The sequence below is a fragment of the Mixophyes fleayi genome, chromosome 9 (assembly GCF_038048845.1).
Source record: "Mixophyes fleayi isolate aMixFle1 chromosome 9, aMixFle1.hap1, whole genome shotgun sequence".
Classification (NCBI taxonomy): domain Eukaryota; kingdom Metazoa; phylum Chordata; class Amphibia; order Anura; family Limnodynastidae; genus Mixophyes; species Mixophyes fleayi.
The window spans coordinates 108,417,947-108,442,377 of record NC_134410.1 but is presented as its reverse complement, the minus strand read 5'-3'; positions in this window follow the sequence as shown (position 1 = coordinate 108,442,377).

Below are 24,431 nucleotides of genomic sequence, written 5' to 3'. Positions count from 1 at the left end.
TGCCAAGTCATCTTTACTGTTTTCAATGTAACACCAACTGTATATAAACTGGGCTCTGGGACTATCATACAGTCTTCTTGACCAAAGGCTTCAGGATTGAATGACTGTATGCTGGATCCAGGGCGCTTGCATATGTATCGGCTGTACATATTTTATTGAAGTGTTATTTGTTGCATCCTGCTATGTTTTGCTATTAAAGCTAATTGTGCGCTGGAACCACATAAATCGCAGCGGACAGTGATTATTGGTAACCGATAAAATAACTTTAATACCTCTTAGAAAGCCGAGCAGTGAATAAACACTACATCTACATTTAGAAATTACACCTCCACCCCCTCCAATCCAGACACTAAATGAAATGTTTTTGTTTAAAATAAAATAGACCTCCTTCAATCCCAGCAGCCCCAAATTTAAATTAATAGTATTCACATCTATTAAATATGTCTATTTCCCCCCCAACCACCTCTGACATTAAAGTCACGTTCACACAGGTTGTGCAGTGTTCACAGGGATTTGGGTGCAGGAGGGGGAGAGGGAGGTTGGGAGTAGTGGAAGCAGAGAAGGTTGTGGACTGAAAATGAGAATGATGGATTAGAGATGTCACTGATGTCACAGAAGTGATAGGTCAAAGTAATGGCCATCACGGTGCGTAGGAGAAGGGGACCACTAGGTAATACCATGGGCAGTGGTGATGAACAGGAGTTTTGAGGTAAGATTACCATTGGGGTACCAACAGGGACATTCAAGTCCCCAAGGATGAGGGTGAATAGGTTGAAGCAAAGGAAATAGGAGAGCCAGGCAGCAAAATTGTCGAAGAAGTGAGAGATGGGGGCTGTAGATAACTGCATTACGGATGTATGGGTTGTCTCTGATAATATCACCTCCGGCTACTAGAGGTTTCTGTATTGTTTAACTTGCCTTTTAATTTGCCCTTCTCCAAGATGTCCATTATTGCATCAAAGAGAATCCATCTTGGATCCTATTTCCTATTTGGGCTTATAATAGGCACTTCCCAGATCAAACCTTTTCTTGAATATTCTGCTTGCTCAGCTACTGTTACTTGCCACATTTGCTTGTATCCATGATTACCCACTTGTGTTCTGACCCAGCGAATGTCTGACTACCCGCCTGTGTACTGACCCAGCAAATGTCTGAATACTCGCTTGTATATCTGCTTAGACTTCAGGTAACACCACCAGTATTGTAACAACGGAGATGGAAGGGGGAGAAAAGATGTATGGTGTGAGTCTCAAAGGAAGGGAATAAGAGGGAAATAACAGGGAAAACAATGCTGAAAGTGCAGTTAGAAGGTAAAAGGAAGCCTATGCCACCACCTTGGCAGACGTCAGAGCGGGGAGTGTGTCTAACGGATAGAGAGCAGAAGTGTGTTTACATTACCATGATACATACAATGACTCAAGATTTATGGCTAAACATTTGTTTTCTTACATGCTGCATATCAAGCATTTGGTGTACATGCAAGAAACACAAATTAGTATCACAATTTCTTTCTGCCAGATAATACTTTTTGGACCAATTTTGCTGCCTGGGTGAGCTTTACTTGATTATTAATCTTCTCCCAATTGGAGTTTTACTTTTCCATATATGTGGAACAATGCTTTTTTGCACCTTTATGATGATTATTTCATGAGGTTTCACTTGATCCTCTAATTATCTCTGGACTGTTTTTTAAAGGAAACTATACCATTTTGACCAGATATCTGGGTTCTCTAATTACAATCTCCTATCAAGAGGGCTAGTGTCCTTTTTACCTGAAATTTATCTCTGTTTTTGTCTGTCTGTTTTTTCTGTTATATTTATGTTGTTTATTAAATTTAATATTTGGGAACCTATCTAGTTTTTATATATAATTATGTTATTATATGTATGTCTGGATGAGCTCTATTCCCCCAGCGCCATTATATCTTTTCCAATTTTTGTATTCTAAGGTGCCAATAGACCTTGAATGAGCTGCAGGGGGAAATAATGATCCCCCAGAACACCATTATCATCAATAATTTTGCAATTATCGTTATATATTTTTAATGGAGGGAATTTATTATTATTATTGTTTATTTTTTATTGTACATTGGGTATATTAACAAATCATTTTATTATTACATATTGACTATCCCTGAGAGCGCCGAACGTAAACCCTTGTGGGCAGGGCCGCCATCAGGGGGGTATGGGGGGTACTGTTGTACCGGGCCCGGGCTCACCAGGGGGCCCGGTACAACAGCTCAGCACAGACTTACCTGGGGCCCGCCGCTGATCTCCGCTATTCTGTCTTCAGCCTGGCTGTCACCGTGACAGCCAGGCACCAGGATCCGATCGCAGGGGTGGAGGATTCATTCCCCCTGCGATCATGTGCTCTGCTTGTGACAGATCACATGATCGCAGGGGGAATGAATCCTCCACCCCTGCGATCGGATCGTGGTGCCTGGCTGTCACGGTGACAGAAGACAGACGGAAGACAGAATAGCGGAGATCAGAGGCGGGCCCCAGGTAAGTATGAAAGTATGGGTTGCTTATGTAGGTGGGGGCGCTCATGAGGGGGGGGGGCCCGGATGGCACGGGGGGCCCGTACTGGGCCCGATTTTTTCTGAAGGCGGCCCTGCTTGTGGGTGATTGGTTGTTAATATCTGATTAAGATACATATGTAACTTCCCCCAACAGTCTCTAAAAAATTATAAGTGACCAGCAATTGCCAGCTTGCCAAGCATTTTTCCTGGTTGATGCTGTAACATAGTAACATAGTTGATGAGGTTGAAAAAAGACACCAGTCCATCAAGTTCAACCTATTTTGGATCTCCTGCGATCCTGCACTTATATTTGAAATTAATCCAGAGTAGGCAACCGCCCATCTGTTTCAATTTTGAAAATCCCCCCAGACTCAATATTGCAATCCAATTTTTACCCTATATCCACTACTATCCTTTATTTTAAATTAACGGTCGTATCCCTGGATACACCTTTCCGCTAAAAATTTGTCTAACCCTTTCTTAATCATATCTATTGAATCTGCCATCACAACCTTCCCTGGCAATGAATTCCATATCTTGACTGCCCTTACTGTAAAGAACCCCTTCCTTTGCTGGTTGTGAAATTTCCTCTCCTCTAACCTTAGGGGATGACCACGTGTCCTGTGTATGGTCCTTGGGGTAAAAAGTTCCCATGAAAGCTCTCTGTATTGACCCCTAATGTATTTGTACATAGTAATCATATCTCCCCTTAGACGCCTCTTTTCTAAAGTAAACATGCCTAAACTGGCTAACCTTTCCTCATAACTTAATGACTCCATACCCTTTATCAATTTTGTCGCCCTTCTCTGAACCCTTTCTAGTTCCAAATTATCTTTTTTATAGAGTGGTGCCCAGAACTGTACTGCATAGTCAAGATGAGGTCTTACCAATGATTTATACAGTGGCAAAATTACACTGTCTTCCCTTGCATCTATGCCCCTTTTTATGCATGCCAATACTTTGTTTGCCCTTGCAGCTGCTGCTTGACATTGAGCACTATTGCTAAGTCTACTGTCTACGAGCACTCCCAAATCCTTTTCCATTATAGATTCTCCCAAATTAATTCCATTTAATTTATAGATTGCGTTCTTGTTTTTGATCCCTGAATGCATAACCTTACATTTATCTGTGTTAAACCTCATATTCCATTTAGCCGCCCAATCCTCCAGTTTATTTAAGTCCCTCTGTAGAGAAGCTACATCTTGCTCTGATTTTATTACCTTACAGAGTTTAGTGTCATCTGCAAAAATAGAAACTTTACTCTCTAAACCATCACCAAGGTCATCAATAAATATATTAAAAAGGAGTGGTCCCAGCACGGAACCTTGAGGAACTCCACTTAAGACCTTTGACCAATTAGAAAATGTTCCATTTATCACAACTCTCTGTTCCCTATTCTCTAACCAGTTTTCGATCCAAGTACAAATTTTGATTTCTAGACCCAGTTCCCTTATTTTGTAAACCAACCTCTTGTGTGGCACTGTATCAAAGGCCTTTGCAAAATCTAAGTAGACCACATCTACTGTCCTGCCCTGGTCTAAGTTCCCACTAACTTCCTCGTAGAAACTAATTAGATTAGTTTGACATGACCTATCCCTCACAAATCCATGTTGATTCCCACTAATAATTTTATTGCGTACCAAGTAATCCTGAATACTGTCCCTTAAAATACCTTCCAGTAGTTTCCCCACTATTGATGTCAGGCTTACAGGTCTATAATTCTCTGGTTGTGATCTCGTCCCCTTTTTAAACAACGGCACCACATCTGCTATTCGCCAATCCCTTGGTACTGAGCCTGATGAGATTGAATCTCTGAAAATTAAGAATAGCGGTCTAGCTATTTCCGAGTTTAATTCCATAAGGACCCTTGGGTGTATGCCATCTGGACCTGGAGCTTTATTTATCTTAATATTCTTCAGTCGCCTTTGGACTTCTTCCTCTGACAACCAAGTATTAATTAATGGCATGGTTTCATTTCCATTTTTATGTATTACTCCTGCCATTTGTTCCTCTCTGGTAAATACTGAAGAAAAGAACGTGTTTAATATCTCTGCTTTTTCCTTAGTATCATTTATCAATTCACCCATCTCACTTCTTAGGGGTCCTATATTATCTTTTTTAATCCTTTTGCCATTTATATACGTAAAAAACTTTTTGGGGTTTGTCTTACTTTCTTTTGCAACGTGCCTTTCATTTTCTAATTTAGCCAATCTAATTTCCTTTTTGCATGTTTTATTACATTCCTTGTACCTATGGAAGGACTCCTCTGACCCTTCAGACTTAAACAATTTAAATGCACGCTTCTTCCTTTGCATTTCTTCCCTTACCTTTTTATTTAGCCACATTGGTTTAGACTTAATTCTTTTACATTTATTTCCTATAGGAATGAACTTATACGTGTATGTTTCCAACAACATTTTAAAGACAGCCCACATTTCTTCCGTATTTTTTCCTTCAAAGGCTTTGTCCCAGTCTATGCTCTTTATAGACTCCTTTAGCATATTAAAATTTGCCTTTTTAAAGTTTAAAGTCCTAGTTGATCCCTTATACTGTTGTTTCTGGAAACTAATTTCAAATGAGACCATATTATGATCACTGTTTCCCAAGTGCTCCTTTACTTGAATATTTGATATTACGTCTACATTGTTTGTTATTACTAGGTCCAGAATAGTCCGGTTCCTAGTTGGTTCCTCAACTAATTGGGACATGTAATGGTCTTTTAGCGTGCTCAGAAACCTATTTCCCCTAGCTGTACCGCAGGTCTCAGTACTCCAATCAATGTCCGGATAATTAAAATCCCCCATAATTAAAATTTGACCTAGTTGTGTAGCCTTTTCAATTTGCTGTAGAAGTTGGGCTTCCTCAATCGTACTAATATCTGGCGGTTTATAGCATATCCCTATCAGAAACTTCTCTAAACTTTTTCCTCCGCTGGATATTTCCACCCACAATGCCTCTATATTATCACCAATATTCTCGTATATAACTTCCTGAATACTTGGTTTTAATTCTGGCTTAATATAAAGACATACTCCTCCTCCCCTTTTATTTACCCTATCCCTCCTGAAGAGAGAATAGCCTTCCAAGTTGACTGCCCAGTCATGTGTATCATCCCACCAGGTCTCAGTAATACCTATAATATCATACTGCTCATTCATTGCTACTAGTTCTAACTCCCCCATTTTACCTGTCAGGCTTCTTGCATTTGCAAGCATACACTTAAGTCTATTGCCTCCCTTAGGTATTTCTTTTTGCTTTAAAAAGGGCCGCTCCTTATCGGCTATGCTTCCCTTTCCCCCCTCTCCACCCCCTTTACTCTTGTTAAATTCCTCCTTACTACTCTCAATGTCTATCCCATAAATACTTGCTTGCTCCTCCCCCCCGGAGCCTAGTTTAAAATCTCCAACCTTCTAACCATCCTCTCCCCTAGCACTGCAGCCCCCTCCTCATTCAGGTGCAATCCATCACGACAATAAAGATGGCAACTGACCGAGAAATCAGCCCAGTGCTCTAAGAATCCAAAACCCTCCTTCCTACACCAATCTTTTAGCCACGCATTAACCTCCCTAATCTCCCGCTGCCTCCCTGGACTAGCGCGTGGCACAGGTAGTATTTCCGAAAATACTACCTTGGATGTCCTTGCCTTAAGTTTGCGACCTATGTCCCTGAAATCATTCTTTAGGACACCCCTTCTTCCTTTAACTCGGTCATTGGTGCCAACATGCACCAAAACCGCTGGGTCATTCCCAGCCCCTCCCAACAATCTGTCCACCCGATCCGCAATATGCCGAGCCCGAGCACCCGGGAGACAACACACTGTTCGGCATGCACGGTCCCGGTAACAGATTGCCCTATCTACCTTCCTAATAATTGAATCCCCTACCACCACAATCTGCCTGGGTCCCTGAGTAACTTTGGTCCCCTCTGTGCTGGAGAGACCTTTCCCCTGGTTGCTAGAGGAAGCAGTGTCATCCAACTCTACCAATTCTGAACTGCCTTCCACAGTATCTTCATCCAATCTGGCAAATCTGCTGGGATTGCCTAGCTCAGAACTGGCCTGCCTCTTCCTCCCTCTGCTACCCCTAGTAACTGTTACCCAGCTGCCTACCTGTGCATCCTCCTCTGTCTCTGCTCCACCCTGCTCAGATAATGCATCAACGGTGAGCTGTAAACTCTGCTCCAGGTTGGCAATGTCTCTCAATGTTGCAATGGTCTGCTTTAGATCAGTTACCTGGGCTTCCAAAGAGACCAATTGCTCACATTTCTCACAGAGGTATAAACCTTGGAACACTTGCTCCAAGTGTGCATACATATGACAAGATATGCATTGAGTGAGATCATCAAGCCTGCTACTACTCATCTTATTATGGCTAACCTAACTTCTTATAGCCTACAGTGAACTTTAGTACTAGCCTTTCCTAGCCACTTACCAGATTAAACCCCTTCCTGGATTCAACTCCTTAATGGAACCAACTCCACACTTTAAACAAAAACAGCACTTGAAATCAAAAAAGCAGTGAAATCACAAGCTCCAACAATTGTAACAATTGTCGTGTACACAGCAGTATTAATCCATGCATTTGTGGAGCTACAAGGGTCAGATAACATTAATTAGTTATCCGTGGTTTACATCTAATCATATGTTGACCAGGGTTGCCAACCTAATAAATATTGTTATATCCAATTTAAAGCATGTCATGCGATGAAGATATATAAAGATTTGTCTGAAAGAAGAAACAGCGTTTATAGCAAAAAGGTGCCCAAGAATTATAAAAAAAAATCTTTATAACTACACCTAATCTTCAAATGATTGGTGTGACACTTCTGTGTATGTCATTCTGGTGTCAGAAACCTGAGTTATACTTACCACTACTATTTTGTTACTGAAAGATGAACTTTTGACTTTTTTTACTAACTTTCTTTAAACAGTCCTTAGTACCTTAAAAAGTTGTTACAGATAATTCTTGCCCATTCACACCAGAATATCTAATGGTACAAATAATATTTAGCTGGATTCCAGTATTCATCCATCTCTATCTTTCTCATTGGCCTCATTTAAAGTTAAAAGCAAAGCCAAAAAATTGTGGACAAACTTGTTGTAATTCAAGGGGTGCAAATGCATGTATTTTTTGTATGCAGGGGCTATTCTGGATGATTTTGCATGTAGCACACAAATCCTGTTCAACTTTATATTTACAATGCAATTTAGAGTTGCGCTAGAGTTAGCTAGAGTTGAGTTAGGAGACACCCTCTCCCTACTCAAAATCTGTCTGCAAATTTTAAATTTGCTCCTCCAATGCAGCATGATTTTGCTTAGGTGCCAACTTGTTTCTAAATGAGGCCCAATGTGTGAAGGGAGTAAAAAAAGGGATTTCTTCTTGCTGTGCATATCAGGAAACTTAATATCATTAAAACACACATTTTACTTCAATTCATTGAAATTAAGTTTATGCTGATACACAATTAATTACTTAAAAACAAGAAAATTGTAAACATTTTTTAGAAAAGGACATAATGGTGGGTTAAAATTTGTTTGGGTAATACTCTATCTGTGTTATACTCTTAAAAGTTAATTTATATATTTAGCCTCTATGTAGTATAGACAAAATTTTTATCAATGCATTTAATACAACTCTATACTCCGTTCTGTGTTAGTAATTATTTCCTATAGTATAAGATCCTGTAATTTTTTGTGTCACAGATGATTTAATTATAAATATTTTCATTTTGAATAATCTATTGTGTAATCCTAAAATGGACTTTGGTGTTTATAATGTCATATTATTGTGTATCTTAATGGGTGTTAAAACTTTAGATTCAATTAATTGAGTTATTCTTAGGACATAGTTCATTAGTAATTATTTTAGTTATTCTTAGAACATGGTTTATCAGCAATTCTAGATATATTAATCAAGGTACGTTGTACCTAATGTATCCCCGCTTTCATTAGAACACACAATTGAAGCTAATATTCATAAGTTTCTTGAACCCTCCTTATCTCCCATTTCCATTCCAGTTTAGGTTTGTTTTGGATTTGGCCAAAATTAATACTTCTTTCCATCTGTTCCTATTGTATAACTCTGATCTTTCTACTAATATTGATTGTAAGTATATATTATATAATTTAATGTATTTCTCCTGTATATACCAATATTTATACCATGTTCAATAGTATAAAAAGGATTTTATTCAATACCTGTGAAAGAATGTATTGATATTCTATTCAATCAGAAAGTTTTCATTGTTCCACAAAGCCTAATATAACGTTCTCAGGGATCCAAACAATGTATCTTTGTTCTGAAACTATTGTAACAACAATATGTTAGTTTACAGTTCTTTCATTTGCTTTCATAATTGTTTGTGAATACTGTTTCTTAGATTATTATTATTATTTTTGGCACACATTGTGGGCCTGTTTCATTAAGGAAAGCAAAACATAATGTGCGTTTTTTTAAAAAAAAATGCATGTACTTCGGGCATATGCGAGGTCAAGTGTATATAGGAACAGAGGCTTAGTGGTTAGCACTTCTGCCTTACAGCACTGGGGTCATGAGTTTGATTCCTGACCATGGCCTTATCTGTGTGGAGTATGTATGTTCTCCCCGTGTTTGCGAGGGTTTCCTTGGGGGCTCCGGTTTCCTCCAACACTCCAAAAACCTACTAGTAGTTTAATTGGCTGCTATAAAAAAATTGACCCTAGTTGTGTTAGTGAATTTAGACTGTAAGCTCCAATGGGGACTGATGTGAGAGAACTATCTGTACAGTGCGGCGGAATTACTGGAGCTATATAAATAAATTATGTTGATGAATATGGTAGTAACTCAGTTACGTGACGTAAAAACTGGCGGACGTAGCAGTGTGTGTTGCTCCTCTATCTAATTCACCAGCAGACATATGTTTGTGTGCAACATGCATTTGAATTGCCGATTGACAGAGGAAAGCACAGGCGTGCAAATCCTTCCTTACACTCATGTTTTATTATCAGAATTATTTTCAGAATGATCATGCTAACCCTGCTTATTAACCCTTTAAATGATGCAGTATGTACGCTGTTTGTATGATATTACATGCTAGGAAAAAACCATATCGACCGTACCTCATACCTTTGTAAATGGACATTTGTATCCATTTGCTTTTAAAAAATAAAAATAAAACTCTCACACATAATTTCTTTTTTTAAAGACAATAAGTATTTTTATAATCAAAACTGTAAATAAAACTTTTTATAACAAAATCACTCCATATAATATTCAAACAAATTTACAGTTTTCTTTATATATTTTTTATATTTTTTATTAAATGACCTGGAAAAAAAAAAGAAAAAAAACATTTTACCATTGTAATAATTTTGCACAATGGGTGCATTTTGTTCACGCATTTTTCTAGCTCAGCAGACTTTCGAGGTGCTATATTAAGTGAAAATCTCTGCAAAGGTTCATATTATTCTGAACACAGTAGTAGCTAGAGGACTGCATGTTGGAGGCAACTTTGGGGGGGATTTCTTGACAGCAAACACTTAATAGACACCTATTGAACTGCAAACTTTGCTTATGCTTAGGCAAAGACACATTTATTAAAGAAAGTCTTTCAGAGGCTTATATGCTTGAAAACAAAATTATTGATATTAGACTAGATTAGAAAAGATTATTTAATCAAGATACTTATACTCTTCTGCAGGGGCTCCACTTGGGCCTCCTCAAGGACCTAGGAATGAGATTGGGGGTGAGGTGTGGAAAGGGAATACTCGGGGTTGGGAAAATGGACAATGGAGAAAGGGAAACTTCTTGAACATCCTCCTGAGCCTCCTCCAAGAATTCCTGGTGGCCTTCCTCTAGAGCTTCTTCCTGGGCCTCCTCCAAGACCTTCTCAAGAGCCTCCTCCTAGGTCTCCACATGGCCCTCCTCTAGAGCCACTTCCTGGGCTTCCTCCAAGGCCTCCTCATGTCCCTCCTCCTAGGTCTCCACATGGCTCTCCTCCAGAGCCTCTTCTTGGGCTTCCTCCAAGGCCTCCTCATGGCCCTCCTCCTAGGTCTCCACATGGCCCTCCTCCAGAGCCTCTTCTTGGGCTTCCTCCAAGGCCTCCTCATAGCCCTCCTCCTAGGTCTCCACATGGCCCTCCTCCAGAGCTTCTTCCTGGGCTTCCTCCAAGGCCTCCTCATGGCCCTCCTCCTAGGTCTCCACATTGCCCTACTACATAGCCTCTTCTTGGGCTTCCTCCAAGGCCTCCTCATGGCCCTCCTCCTAGGTCTCTACATGGCCCTCCTCCAGAGTCTCTTCCTCGGCTTCCTCCAAGGCCTTCTCATGGCATTCCTCCAGAGCCTCCTCCTGGGCTGCCTTCATCGGCTATTATTATTATTATTATTATTATTATTATTATTTTTGACTTATAAGGCGCCACATTACATATACAGAAACAGAGAACCAAGACACAACATGATACAAAAATATATACAAACACAGGACATTACATATACAGAAAACAGAGAACCAAGACACAACATGATACAAAATATATACAAACACAGGTGACAGGGTAAAGCAAATCAGATTATTTCTGGGACAGATAGTGAAAGGGATGGTAGAAATCAGTGAAAAGAAGGCCGAAGCTTAAGAAAACAGGGAAAACAGGGCTAGCGAAGCAGGCCAAGAGGTACAGAGGGTGATGGAAAAGTAGAAGGAGCACACAAGGAAAGAGGGCCCTGCTCATGAGAGCTTACATCCTAAAGGGAAGGGGGAGACACAAATAGGGTAGTACTAACTGGGGGAGAGAGCCAGGACAAGGAAGTTATGAGGAGGACTGATAGACTTGAATAAAGAAATGAGTCTTAAGGGCACGCTTGAAGCCTTTGAAAGTAGATGCTAACCTGATGGAACGTGGAAGATCGTTCCACAGCAGGGGAGCGCCCAGGCAAAATCCTGAAGATGAGAGTGAGAGGAGGTGATCAGTGAAGTAGTGAGTTGGCAGAGCGGAGGGGGCGGGTAGGAGTGTAGGTAGAGATGATATTGGAGATGTAGGGAGGGGAAGATTGACTAAGAGCTTTAAAGGTGAGGGTGAGGAGTTTAAATTTAAGTCTGTAGGGTATTTGGAGCTAATGTACTGATTGCTTAAGGGAGACTGTAGAGACAGAGCGGCAGGAGAGAAAAATGAGGCGGGCAGCAGCATTGAGGATAGACTTAAGAGGGTCAAGGCGAGAATCAGGTAGGGCTATTCCTGGAGCTCTTCCCTAGCCCACTGATTTTGGTGGCAGTGGCATAGGCGTTCTGTTAGAATAAATATGACACGTTAGTTTTTTAATAAATGTTATCTCTGTCTCACACATACATAGATTAATAATTATAATGTTAGGTTTCGATGTGAATTATCCAATACCACACATGGACCATCATTGGCCAAATAAATACATCTCTGCACCACTTTCATATGGACTTGAACAGGTAGGTTTATGTTAATCACATATTGGTTCTAAATCATCACTATTACATAGCAGGACTTGTACTTTGTCCAATGAACTTTATTACTAGTCGAATAGCTTTGCATGTTCGCAAGTGAATGAGACTTTTAAACATTCTCCTCTCTGATCGGCTCTCAGGACATGTGTGGGCGTAGATACGTCAGTCGCGGATCCCTTCTATATCAGATCTAAAATGACTGATTTCATATCACCTGTCCTTACTGGAGCATCTGTCATTCAATCACAATAATCAGTCGTAACCTGGCAATTAGGGGTCTAGCCATTCCCACACAACCATTTGCAGGTGAGAATTCCGCCTCATGTTATATAACAGCTGGAGAGGCAATCATTCAGCCCTGCCACTTTGTCATTTTAAGTGGTGAGTACAAGTTATATATTTAGGCTTATAGTATGTTGTATATACAATGAAAGGCTTTTCATTAATTACTGGCTTGTTTCACTGTTTAGGATTGTTTGGTGATGGCTGAGCCACAGCAATCTGGGCAAAGCCAAGGATCGGGTTCCTCCGCCTGAAAGCAAAGGCAGACAAAATTTCAAGGCCAGAGAGGTGCTGGTAGAGCTGTTACCAGCTGGCAGCTCTCCGCCCCATAGCACATATGGAGGAGATAACTGTGCAGGTCAATGCTATGGCTCTGTTATAGCTTCCTGTCATTAGACCTTTGGACAAATACATTTCTCTCTATATCTATATCTGCACATGTCTTTGGAGACTACCGTATTTCCCCATGTATAAGATGCACCTTAATTACCGGCAACCTTAGCTGTCAAAAATTGTGCTGAGTGCGCTGAGTGTGCTGAGATTGTGCTGAGTGTGCTGAGATTGCAGGATTTAGATTGTGCTGAGTGTGCTGAGTGTGCTGAGATTGCAGGATTGAGATTGTGCTGAGTGTGCTGAGATTGCAGGGGCTTGCTGCCAGAGGCTGCACACTATGTGCAGGGCCGTTCGGCAGAGACAGGCAGGGAGAGTGTGCCATAGTGTGCAGCCGCTGGCAGCAAGGCCCCGCAATCGCCCTCCCCCCCCTGGATCCGGTCAAAACGTTAGCTAATACCGCTGCCACTGTACCGCTGCCCCCTCCTTAGATCCCCCGCTGCCACTGTATAAGACGCACCCAGTTTTTAGACCCCAAATTTTCCGAAAAAGGGTGCGTCTTATACATTGGGAAATATGTATTTTGGACAGTACACACTACAACATTCTTAACTTTGAATATTTCATACAGGTGGCAGGACTTTAAGCACAGGTTAAGGAACCATCAAAGACATGCTAGGTGCACCAGCGGTGGTCTCACGGCATCCATGAACCACAGATCCCTGAAGCCCACGACATTGGCTTGCATAAATCATCAGTGGGTGCAGGATGTGTTTTGTAATCTGAAGTTTACCTCTGCGGGACAGGTGTGGTTAAGGGAGGGCTCGCACCACACCTGTCCCGCAGAGGTAAACTTCAGATTACAAAACATGCATAAAGAATTCAAGTGACTAATGGCTTGTTGAAAGAAATATAAACACACCCAACAACCATATAAATAGGGTTTGTTTGTTTTTTTTAGAAATATACACTTGTACTTTTAGCACTTGTCAATTTAAATGCATATAAAGCTCCAAAATCCTTTGGACTTATACTGCAACCTAGCCAGACTATTGTAGAATGTGGGCACGATCTTCAAGATTACTGAGTATTTTCAGACAGGATCACTTAGAGGTTTAAGATGTATGCCTAGCAAAAATGTCCATCAAGCCAAAGATATGCTGTTTGCTTTTTTTAATATGGTAGAGTCAGTTTTTTGAAGAACATTGAAAAATGTTGCCCGAAGAGGAAAATACTCTGGATGAAGAGGATGCCACCATGGAGGGCATCTGTGATGTTGAAGATGTTACACCCATGGAGGAGGAAGCAGGGGGGAGGGGTCAGCCTTCCAACCTTCAACAATTCCCATATCTATGCCACAAATCATAAATTGGAAGCAAACCCCGATCAATTGAACACAACACTCACCCTTATCCTTCACACTTTCCAAACCATTGACACTTCCTTGACACGTCTCACCAACCTTGTTGCCCAGTATGTCACCAATAACCCTCATGTCCCAATACCACATGTTTCCCCTCCTGGCACTATGCAACAGGATACCACTTCCATAGGCAAACCGAAGGGGGGGGGGGGGGTTCTAGGGAAACCCCCCTCCAAGCCTGGGGCACTATATAATTGAGGTGGCTGGACCCTGCCCCTGCTTCACACGGCTCTGCTTGAAAAGGGAGAGCTGTGTGCACCTAATAGTAGTGCACACAGTATTGGCCATGTATATTATGGGGATAGGAAGAGTTGGAGAGCAGCCAAGCTCTGTCTAAAATTAAAGCTACGCCCCCATGCATGCTGGTCACGCCCACTGGCTGCGTGGTGTGGAAACACCCCTATACAATCCTGCGTTTGCCCCTGACTTCCTCTATGATGCATGTCTCCACTTCCCTATGCAATATTTAATTTCTCCTATTCTATGCAACATTTCTCCCCTCATGGTCCTATGCAACATTCATCCTTCCTCTCCATCCTGTTCCTCTCCTGTCGTAGGCTGTCGTAAGGGTACTTTGCACTCAATGATTAATTGGATGTCACTGCGTTCTCTGACGTATGCTCTGTGTATGCGTCAATTGATTTTAAGTAAAGTACAGCACATATCTTATACTAATTTATTACATCCATTAAATAATCATGTTTTTATTTTATTCTGCAGTCTTGATTTATGGAAGAGATATGATTATGAAAGAGTGATTTTAATAGAGAAAAGTTGCCACACTTGCTGTTCACATGTGTCCTAGTATCGCTTTGTATCTGTTCCATCCATCATAAATATAAACACATGCTCTGCTAACTGCCCACTATTTGTGAGAGATCTGATTATAAACGCATGAGTCTAATAAAATGAATCTCACAGTTTCTGATAACTTATATTATATGAATATAAGAACTATGATTTCCACAGCCTTAGTGTATTTCAAATGTTTGCAGCTGGTTGCTGTGAAATATACATTATAGGGGTTAGCGCTTCTGCCTCACAGCACTGGGGTCATGAGTTTGATTCCTGACCATGGCCTTATCTGTGTGGAGTTTGTATGTTCTCCCCCTGTTTGCGTGGGTTTCCTCCGGGCACTCCGGTTTCCTCCCACAAAACATACTAGTAGGCTAATTGGCTGCTATCAAATTGAACCTAGTCTGTCTGTGTGTGTATGTTAAGGAATTTAGACTGTAAACTCTATTGGGGCAGGGACTGATGTGAGTGAGTTCTCTACACAGCGCTGTGGAATTAATGGCACTCTATAGATGATGATGATGATGATGATGAGTCACTAAGGAGAGCAAAGCATAAAAAAGGAGTAACTTTGCACCTGGGCAAAACCATGTTGCATTTGAGGGGGAGGTAAATTTAAAATGTGGGGACAGATTTGTGCAAAATAATACTAATATTAACTAATTTGTACCCCTTGCATTGTAACATAGTTTGTCCCAAAGAACATGTACTCCTTTTTTTGCCTTAATTCCTTAATGACTCAGGCCCTATATGTCTTTAAAGTAGCATTAAGCTGGGAGAGTAGGATGGCTTATTATTATTATTACTATTGTTTATATGTAAGGCGCCACAGTGCTCAGCACAACCGCAATGTAGGGAAAACAGGACATACATAGAACAGGGATATAGAAGGTAGACAAAATAAATGCAGACATGGAAACAAATGGTAGGGAGAGCCCTGCTCAAGAGATAGCTTACATTATAATTTGTAGAGGGCACAGCTGACAGAAGAGGAGCAAGTGTGGCTCAGAGAGGATATTGGGACTGTTGTGATGTGGCATTAGTGTGGGTAGTATAAGTGGGAGTAGGATAAACTCAATAAAGTAATGGGCTTTCAGAAAGTGTTTAAAGATTTGAGGGCTGTGGGAGAGTCTGATCCGGCCTGGTAGGAATTCCATAAGTGGGTAACAGCATAGAAGAAGTCTTGTAGGAGGGAATGAGAGGTGCTTACCGGAGATGAGGCGAGATACAGGTCAGAGGTGGATCCAAGAGGGTAAGAGGAAGTGTATTTTGAGATGAGATTTGAGATGTATAAAAGAGTGGTGTTGTTGAGATTAGTCTGCTGCAGCATTTAGGATGGATTAAAGGGGGGCTAAGCGGGGTTGCAGTAGTCAAGGCAGGAGATGATGAGAGAATGGATAAGAGTTTTGGTCGCATCTTGGTTTAGAAAAGGGCAGATTTTGGCAATACTTTCAAGATGGAGGCGATATGATTGGGATAGACACTGTACCGAGATTTCCGTAAGTGGCGATCAGCAGTGCAGGAGCACTTTTGCGAGTGTTTCGTTGTAGAAAGAGTCAGCCTTATCATTATAATGTGTACAGTCTGTATGGGTATTTCAGCCCATATTGTTTCCACAATTCCTTATTTCTATTCTTGTTGAATAGCCCCCCCATTCTACACAATGAGAGAAGGATGGTGGTTTCAATCCCCACCATACTTCTCTGACTGGACTCAACCTATCCACATTGGGCCCAAAGTTTAGGACAAGACTATTACTGCTTAGGGAGTCGGCTCCTGCGTGGCTTGGATTTAACTCAATGATTGTGTTTTCATAGTTGGGATATTTGGAGAGAAAGGGGCGTGATTGTGCCAAGACGAGCAGTGCAAGGCTTGGCAGAGCCAAGTCACACACATAACAGACCTGACGCACATCTGCTATGTGTTTTCAATACTTATATAGACATAGAAATGCAGGAGGCTGATGGAACATTGAGAGCTTGACAACATATTGAAAATATTTATTAGTATTATCCTTTATTCATAAAGCGCTGACATACTATGCAGCTCTCTACACTAAGTGGCTCACGGCATAAACAAATTATATACAATGACATGAATCATAAGGTAAAGTTTACCGTGACCAAATGAGAATACAATCTTAACAGGTTGGAGAACACCTAATACATTAGGACGCAGAATAACAATTGTAGCAGTAGGACGGGGAAGTCTGTGTTGTTATTACAAGACAGCAGCATAAACAGTAATAATAAAACAGTCCTTGGTGGATGACATTTCTGTGCTGCACGGTGCGTCATTGGCAGTGGCGGATCCAGGGGGGGGGCGATCGGGGCATTCGCCCCCCCTAGCAGCAAAAAGCTAGGTCCCAGCCGCCGATCAAAACGGGAGGGGCGGGCTAAGCGCGAGCGGGGGCGGGGCTAAATGTGGGCCAGCCAATCAGAGTGGTCCCAGCCGGCGATCACAACGGGAGGGGGCGGGGCCAATAGTGGGCGGAAGGCGGGGTTTAACACGGGCCAGCCAATCAGAGCAAAGGAGGGGCGTGATTATGCAAAATCGCCCCCCTTAACATAAAGTCTAGATCCGCCCCTGGTCATTGGTGAAACGTGGAAAGAACTGAAAAAAGAACCAGTCACTGTGGAAACCTTGAAATAGTCAGCCGCTGTCAGGTATAACTGTCATTTACCGTTTATAATAACCAAAGTAATAATGACATGTTACATACAGATACAGCATGCCCATACACTCAGTTAACAGAAAAATAAGAGACCGCTAACAATAGATATTAATGAAAATATATCTATTAAAATAATAAAGTCAGTATTTTATATAGCCCAACATATCTGGCGTATCAAATCATGCCCAACAATGAGAACGTAGCTGCTCATAAAGATTTCTATATCTTCTTCTTTGAACAAGCATCAATTATTTGCATGTGTCTAACAAAGATATTTTACACCTATTGTCCACAATCTTCCTGATCATAGGATATTCAGTCCATTAGTGCCCTAAGGGAATACGATGGTATCCAAAGAACGGCTTGTTGTAATCTGCTTTCCAATTTGAAAAGACAGAATGTAGCTATAGTAGATTTTTCCACAAATGAGGGGACGTGGATCTTCATTTCTGCAATATTCACTTTGTTCTTTCTCTGCATAATTCCGGAAAGTAGTGACATCACTTGTTTAGGAGTTACGTCCTGAAGCAGCCAAGAACTTATAAAGTTTTTGGTATTTGAGTAGCTAAAAAAATCTCCTGCACCTCCTGTTGGTACAGCTCTCAACAGGCGGTTTTGTCAGCGGTAAATTAAACTAACACAGCAACACATTTTATATATCCTGCAGCTGCCCTTAGCACATTTCATTTATGAGCAGCAATGTACTAATTGTTGGACATGATTTCATACGGCAGATACGTTGGACTATATAAAATACTGATTTTATTATTTTAACAAATATATGTTCATTAGAAGCTATTGTTAGCACTCTCTTATTTTTCTGTTATCTGTAGTTACCATTAACAGACTACAATACTTGTTCTACAGAGAGTAACAGACTAGATAGACACCATGGGATTGATTCATTAAGGATCTTAACTTGAGAAACTTCTTATTTCAGTCTCCTTTACAAAACCATGTTACAATGCAAGGGGTGCAAATCAGTGTTCTGTTTTTCACATAAGTTAAATACTGACTGTTTTATCATGTAGCACACAAATATCAACTTTAAATGTCAGTGTACAAATAAGCTATCAAGTATTTGTGTGTTACATGAAAAAACAGTCAGTATTTAACTTATGTGCAAAACAGAATACTAATTTACACCCCTTGCATTGTAACATGGTTTTGTCCAGGAGACTGAAATAAGAAGTTTCTCAAGTTAAGATCCTTAATAAATCAGGCCCCATTTATTGATTGTAATTAGCGCCTGATCTTTTTCTCTTTCTAATATCCTTCCACTCCGTGCCTGATTCAATAAGGAGTGTAAATGGCAATGTGTTACGTATAATGTGCACAATTACTCTGAGTAGTCCCAGAACCGGACCATATGCCACAGATCGCGGCAGTTAGCAATTAATCTTCAACCGTAAAGGACACTTACATTAGCTTACTATTTCAGGGGAGAAACGGGGTGGGGATCAGGCGGATGCCCTGTAGGCAATGTACAGTACAGGCGTTCGATTCAAACTCTGGTGCACGCAGAAGTATGCCGTTTTTCAGAGGGTTTGCACATGCTCAGGGTCATATCAACTTCATGGTAGATAGTGATGACCAAACACAACATTCACAACCTCATAATCTAATGGGAGAATGGATTATTCACCTGCACCAGAGGGAGATGACTATGATGCCATCTCTTCAAACGGATTGTTCATTGTAATGTCTGCTGAGGATTATAGGATTGTGCTGAGTGGTTAGCACTTCTGCCTCACAGCACTGTGGTCATGAGTTCAATTCCTGGCCATAGCCTTATCTGTGCAGAGTTTGTATGTTCTCCCCGTGTTTGGGTGGGTCTCCTCTGGGTGCTCCGATTTCCTCCCACAATTTAAAAACTTACTGGTACGTTAATTGGCTACTATCAAATTGACCTTAGTCTATCTATGTCTGTCTGTGTGTGTATGTTAGGGAATTTAGACTGTAAACTCCAATGGGGCTGGGACTGATGTGAGCGAGCTCTCTCTACAGCGCTGCGGAATTAGAATGCACCTCTTTTTGAATATAACATCATTAGCTATTTATATTGCGCCACTTTTATATTTTACAAGCACTTGTGTGAATGTCGAAATTGTCTCTGATTTTCAAATTATTTTGATGCATTTTTAACTCAAGTGTGAAAATGACCATTGCTTGTCTGTTTTTAAATGTTATATGCGTGTTGTATAGTTCATACATCTTTGCATACATGTGCATTGTGGTTGTGTGCTATACAAGCACAAATTTTGTCTATGTTGTCTACTATGTATGCTGGTATACTAACATACATTTGTAATTGGGTTTTTTTTATGTTTTTTTTTTATAAAATTTTATGAAATTTTATTACATTTTATTAAATTTAATGTTGTGCTTATTTGAATATATTTTTGGACCATTTTACAGAAACTTGGCGATGAAAGATCTATGCTAGTATACTGTATCATGCACAAGGAGAGTACAAAATCTGAAGATTTTAACATAGGCAAGGAGGCGCAAGGCCCCTTGGTGACGTGTGGTTATTATCAATATTTACAAGTAACCCTTTGTTGTCCTAAATACAATGGTATGCACTGTATTCATACATGGTAGGTCTACCACCTTTTTCAAAATATTAACACTCTTTGCATTATTGTCAAATATTGTAGCATTACAATAGCACAATATCATGTAAAAAGATAATTGTTCCTATGTTTACTTACTCATTACTAATAATTTTAATTTTTTCTTTTTTGTTGCTCTTTAAAGGATTCCCAAGACTATTCTGGCTATAAAAAATATAGGATTTCATTATACTTTACATGTAAGTCATACTTGTCTACTTTTGCAGGCAGCTTTCTGGGAGGGGGTCCGTCGAGGGGGCATGGCCACGAGCGGGGCACCGTTAGGCTCCGCCCTGTCAATCTCAGGCAATTTTAGACAATCGCAGCACAGGGCGGGGCCACGATGACGCGTTTAGCCCCGTCCCCCACCATCTTCAACAACGCCGAAATCTGGATCCGGGATTGTTGCCTGCTCTCTCGGGAGTTCGGGAGAACTCCTAAAAATTCTGGAGTCTCTCGGAATGTAGGCAACTATGATGTAAGTACCTTTTGGACTTTAAAAAAAAAGGAAAAGGTAAAATTGTAGAGCACTTCTAGAGACTGCTCTGATGTATATAAAGGATACCCACTAATCCCAAACAGGAAACAAATATAAAATAATACATATAAAGGCGCTCATAGACATCCACATGAATCAAGTGACATAATTTGTCTAATGGTCATTCGCTCGACCGATGCATGCAAAAAATAAACAGAATATAATATAGTGTAGTATGTTTATAATATAAATATCCTTTACTATAAATGCAATAAAGTTTGCAAGAAGATAGTGAGGAAATCCAATAACTCTTCAACACCTTATAGTGTTTATGCAGCTTTATTCCATTGATGTTATGATTACAAGATAAAAGCTTGACTACTTGCGATGTATGGTATAAATCAGTTGAATTCCTTTGGAAACTTCCTCCTCACCACAATATATGTAAAAATAGAAGAAATGTGGAGCTACATAGTGCATTACAGTTTTAATCCATAGACAAGATATACACATAGACATAACATAATATAAAATAAAAAGAAATAAAATCCTCAATAGATGAGGATAATGCCCGTACCAATGGTCCAGATTACATAAGCATGAAGGAAAACATCCAGATGGTAACCGCAAGGCTGCAGGACTGCCTTCTTACTTGTAATGGCGATTGTAAAGCGGGTTTTGTGCAGAAGCCAACGCGTTTCTACTCCTTACTGGAGTCTTTCTCAAGGCTGATTATGTTCCTTCTTAACCGGCGTTCTTTTTATAAAGGCAAGTGTTTAAATTTGAATTGTATATTTCTGTGGGAAAAACAGCTATTGTTGGGTGTGTTTATATTTATGTAAACAAAACATTAATCATTGGTATTTTTTATGCATGTGTTGTGATCTGAAATTTACCGCTGGGCTATATTGGTGTGGCTAGTGGGGGGGCTATCTCCGATGTCAATCCTGCCCACCCCCTGCACCAACTGACCATCTATGCAGGCCAATGCCGTGGTCTCCAGGGGACTGAGGTCGAACACAGCTGGGAAACCACCTCATGTGCCCCTAGCATGCGGTGGTCAGGAATTTTGTCTTTGAGCCGATGCTTAAACTCCTGTCACCTGTGTGAAATGTTCAAAGATATCAATGTTGCAATGTACACTATCCAAAATATTTTAAAAAGACTTGTGCAGACATACTTATAGCTAGAATTGTATTGGGCCTAAAGGTCACATACTAAAAACAGACTTTAAACAAGACTTAAAAAAATGTGGCAAAGTAGGAATGATAAAGTTAAAGTTATGAAAGATGTTGATCTGCCTTACCGTGGACAATTATTTTAAGGTTTGTCAAATACACAAAGAACTGTACTAGGTTTGCAATGCACAATATAATAGTTTTGATCTAAAACAAAAAAATGCTGACTTTTATTCACCCTTTCACCGATCTTCTAATTGGAGCCACGGCATTGACCTGCAAAATGATATCTTCCCAGATCCTCAATTTAGCTGGGGCAAAGAGCTACAGAGTTGCTAGTCTGCAGCATCTCCGCCACCAGTACCTGTACCAGCACTTGCACCTCTCTTATATTACAATTTGGCTACCATCGCTTCAAGCCAGAAGTGGAGGAGCCAGAACCTTGGCTTGGCCCTGGTTGCTCAGTCATTAATCTAAACAGGGTGAATAGGCAGTCATTTGTAAAATGCATTTAAAAGCACTGTCTTACATATGTCCTTGTGCTGAACCAATAGAACAGGATAGCTGGCAGACTAAAGACCAAGAGATGTATCACAAGTCATACAAAGATATTAAATCAATTTAGCACCTCTGAACTCTGTAGAGATCCTAAATCACAAAATGGCAGGGCTGAACGATTGCTTTTCCAGCTGCATAGGGTATGCAGGTGTGTTCTCCTGTGATTGTCTGTGTGTCAACAGCTAAGCACTCTCTCGCCCCTAACTGCCTGGATGCGGATGATTATTGAGATTGACAGAATTGAATTGACGTAAAGTCAGCCATTTTAGATATGGTATAGAAGGGATCCATGATTGATCTCTTAATCAATCCTCCCCTCCCTACATCTCCAATCTCATCTCTACCTACACTCCTAGCCGCCCCCTCTGCTCTGCCTGTGACCGCCGCCTCACTACTTCACTGATCACCACTTCTGACTCCCGTCTCCAGGACTTTGCCTGGGCTGCTTCCAAGCTGTGGAACGATCTTCCATGTTCAATCAGGGTAGCATCTACTCTCAAAGGCTTCAAGCGTGCCCTTAAGACTCATTTCTTTATTCAAGTCTATCAGTCCTCCTCCTAACTCCCTTGTCCCGGCACTCTCCTCCAGTTAGTACCACCCTATTTGTGTCTCCCCATTTCCTTTAGGATGTTAGCTCTCAGGAACAGGCCCTTTCCTTGTGTGCTCCTTCTACTATTCCATCACCCCCTGTACCTCTTGGTCTGCTTCCCTAGCCCTGTTTTCTTAAGCTTCGGCCTACTTCTCGCTGATTTCTACCATCACTCATTGTCCCAGAAATAACTTGATTTGCATTTCCATGTTACCTGTGTGTGTGTGTGTGTGTGTATATATATTTTTGTTCTTAATTTTTTTGTTCTTTCCGTATCATGTTGTGTCACTGTTTTCTGTATATGTCATGTACGGCGCTGCGGACCCTTTGTGGTGCCTTATAAATTAAAAATAATAATAATAATGTGCCTATGCCCATACGTGGCCTGAGAACAGTGATGAGGATGTTTAAAAGTCTCGTTCACTTGCAAACATGAGAGCAGCAACATTCTCTTGTCCAGAGCTGTAAGTAGTTACTGCTACAATGAATCCTTGTTTTGATCCCTCAGTTCGGTACATTGCTATTTGCTAATAGGGAGAGGAATGATGCCTACAGGGCTGGCAAACTGTGTCTGCAGGGCAGGTTCGGCCGTAGATGTAGCATAGATCAACAGCACTGGCGGTGGAGCGGAGGAGGCAGCCCGAGTTCCTGACCCATTTGAGGGATGAAATTTCTAGGCGTAAGTTCACAATGAATAAAAATGTTAAACTATACAACTGTTATATTACTGTTTATCTGGCCCTTTAGAAAGCAAAATGGCTTTTAATAGCATTCATTTGACAAAGTACAAGGCCTGCTATGTAATAATGACGTTTCTGAGTCAGTGTGTGATTAATATAAACCTCTCAGGTCAAGTTCATATGAAAGTGGTGCAGAGGTGTGTTTATTTGGCCAATGATGGTCCATGTGAGGTATTGAATATTTCAGATTGCAACTTGACAGTATCTGGATGTCTTTATGTAAGTGTGAAGCAGAGATAACCTTTATAAATAAACTAATGTGTCAAATTTATTCCAACAGAATGTCTACGCCACTGCCTAAGCTGCCATAATCTGGAGGCGAGGGAACATGACCAGAAAGAAGCCCAGGAGGAAGCTCAAGAGGAGGCGGTCCTATCTACACTCCTTAAACAATTCCCTTTTCCAGCACTAGAGGAAGAGACCAGGGCTTAAATCTGGGAAGGATCCATGGCCATAGTGGAGGAGACTCTGGAGGAAGAGGTCATAGAGGAGACCTTGGAGGAAGGGGGCATGGAGAAGACCCTGGTGGAGGAGGCAGGGCCATTGCAGAAGAATGTAAGTATCTTGATGTTATAATATAGTCTAATATTAATTGTTTTGTTTTGCAGTAAAAAAACGTAATCCTCAGAATACCATTATTTCCTAAATTTGACTTTCCCTAGGCTTAGCCAAAATTTGCCATTCCACAGGTGTCTGACATCATGAGCCTTATAAGTGTTTGCTGCCAAGCCACCCCACCCCAAAAAAATAATAATCTGCATGTGGCTCCAAAATTAGAAGTCCTCTGGCTACTACTGT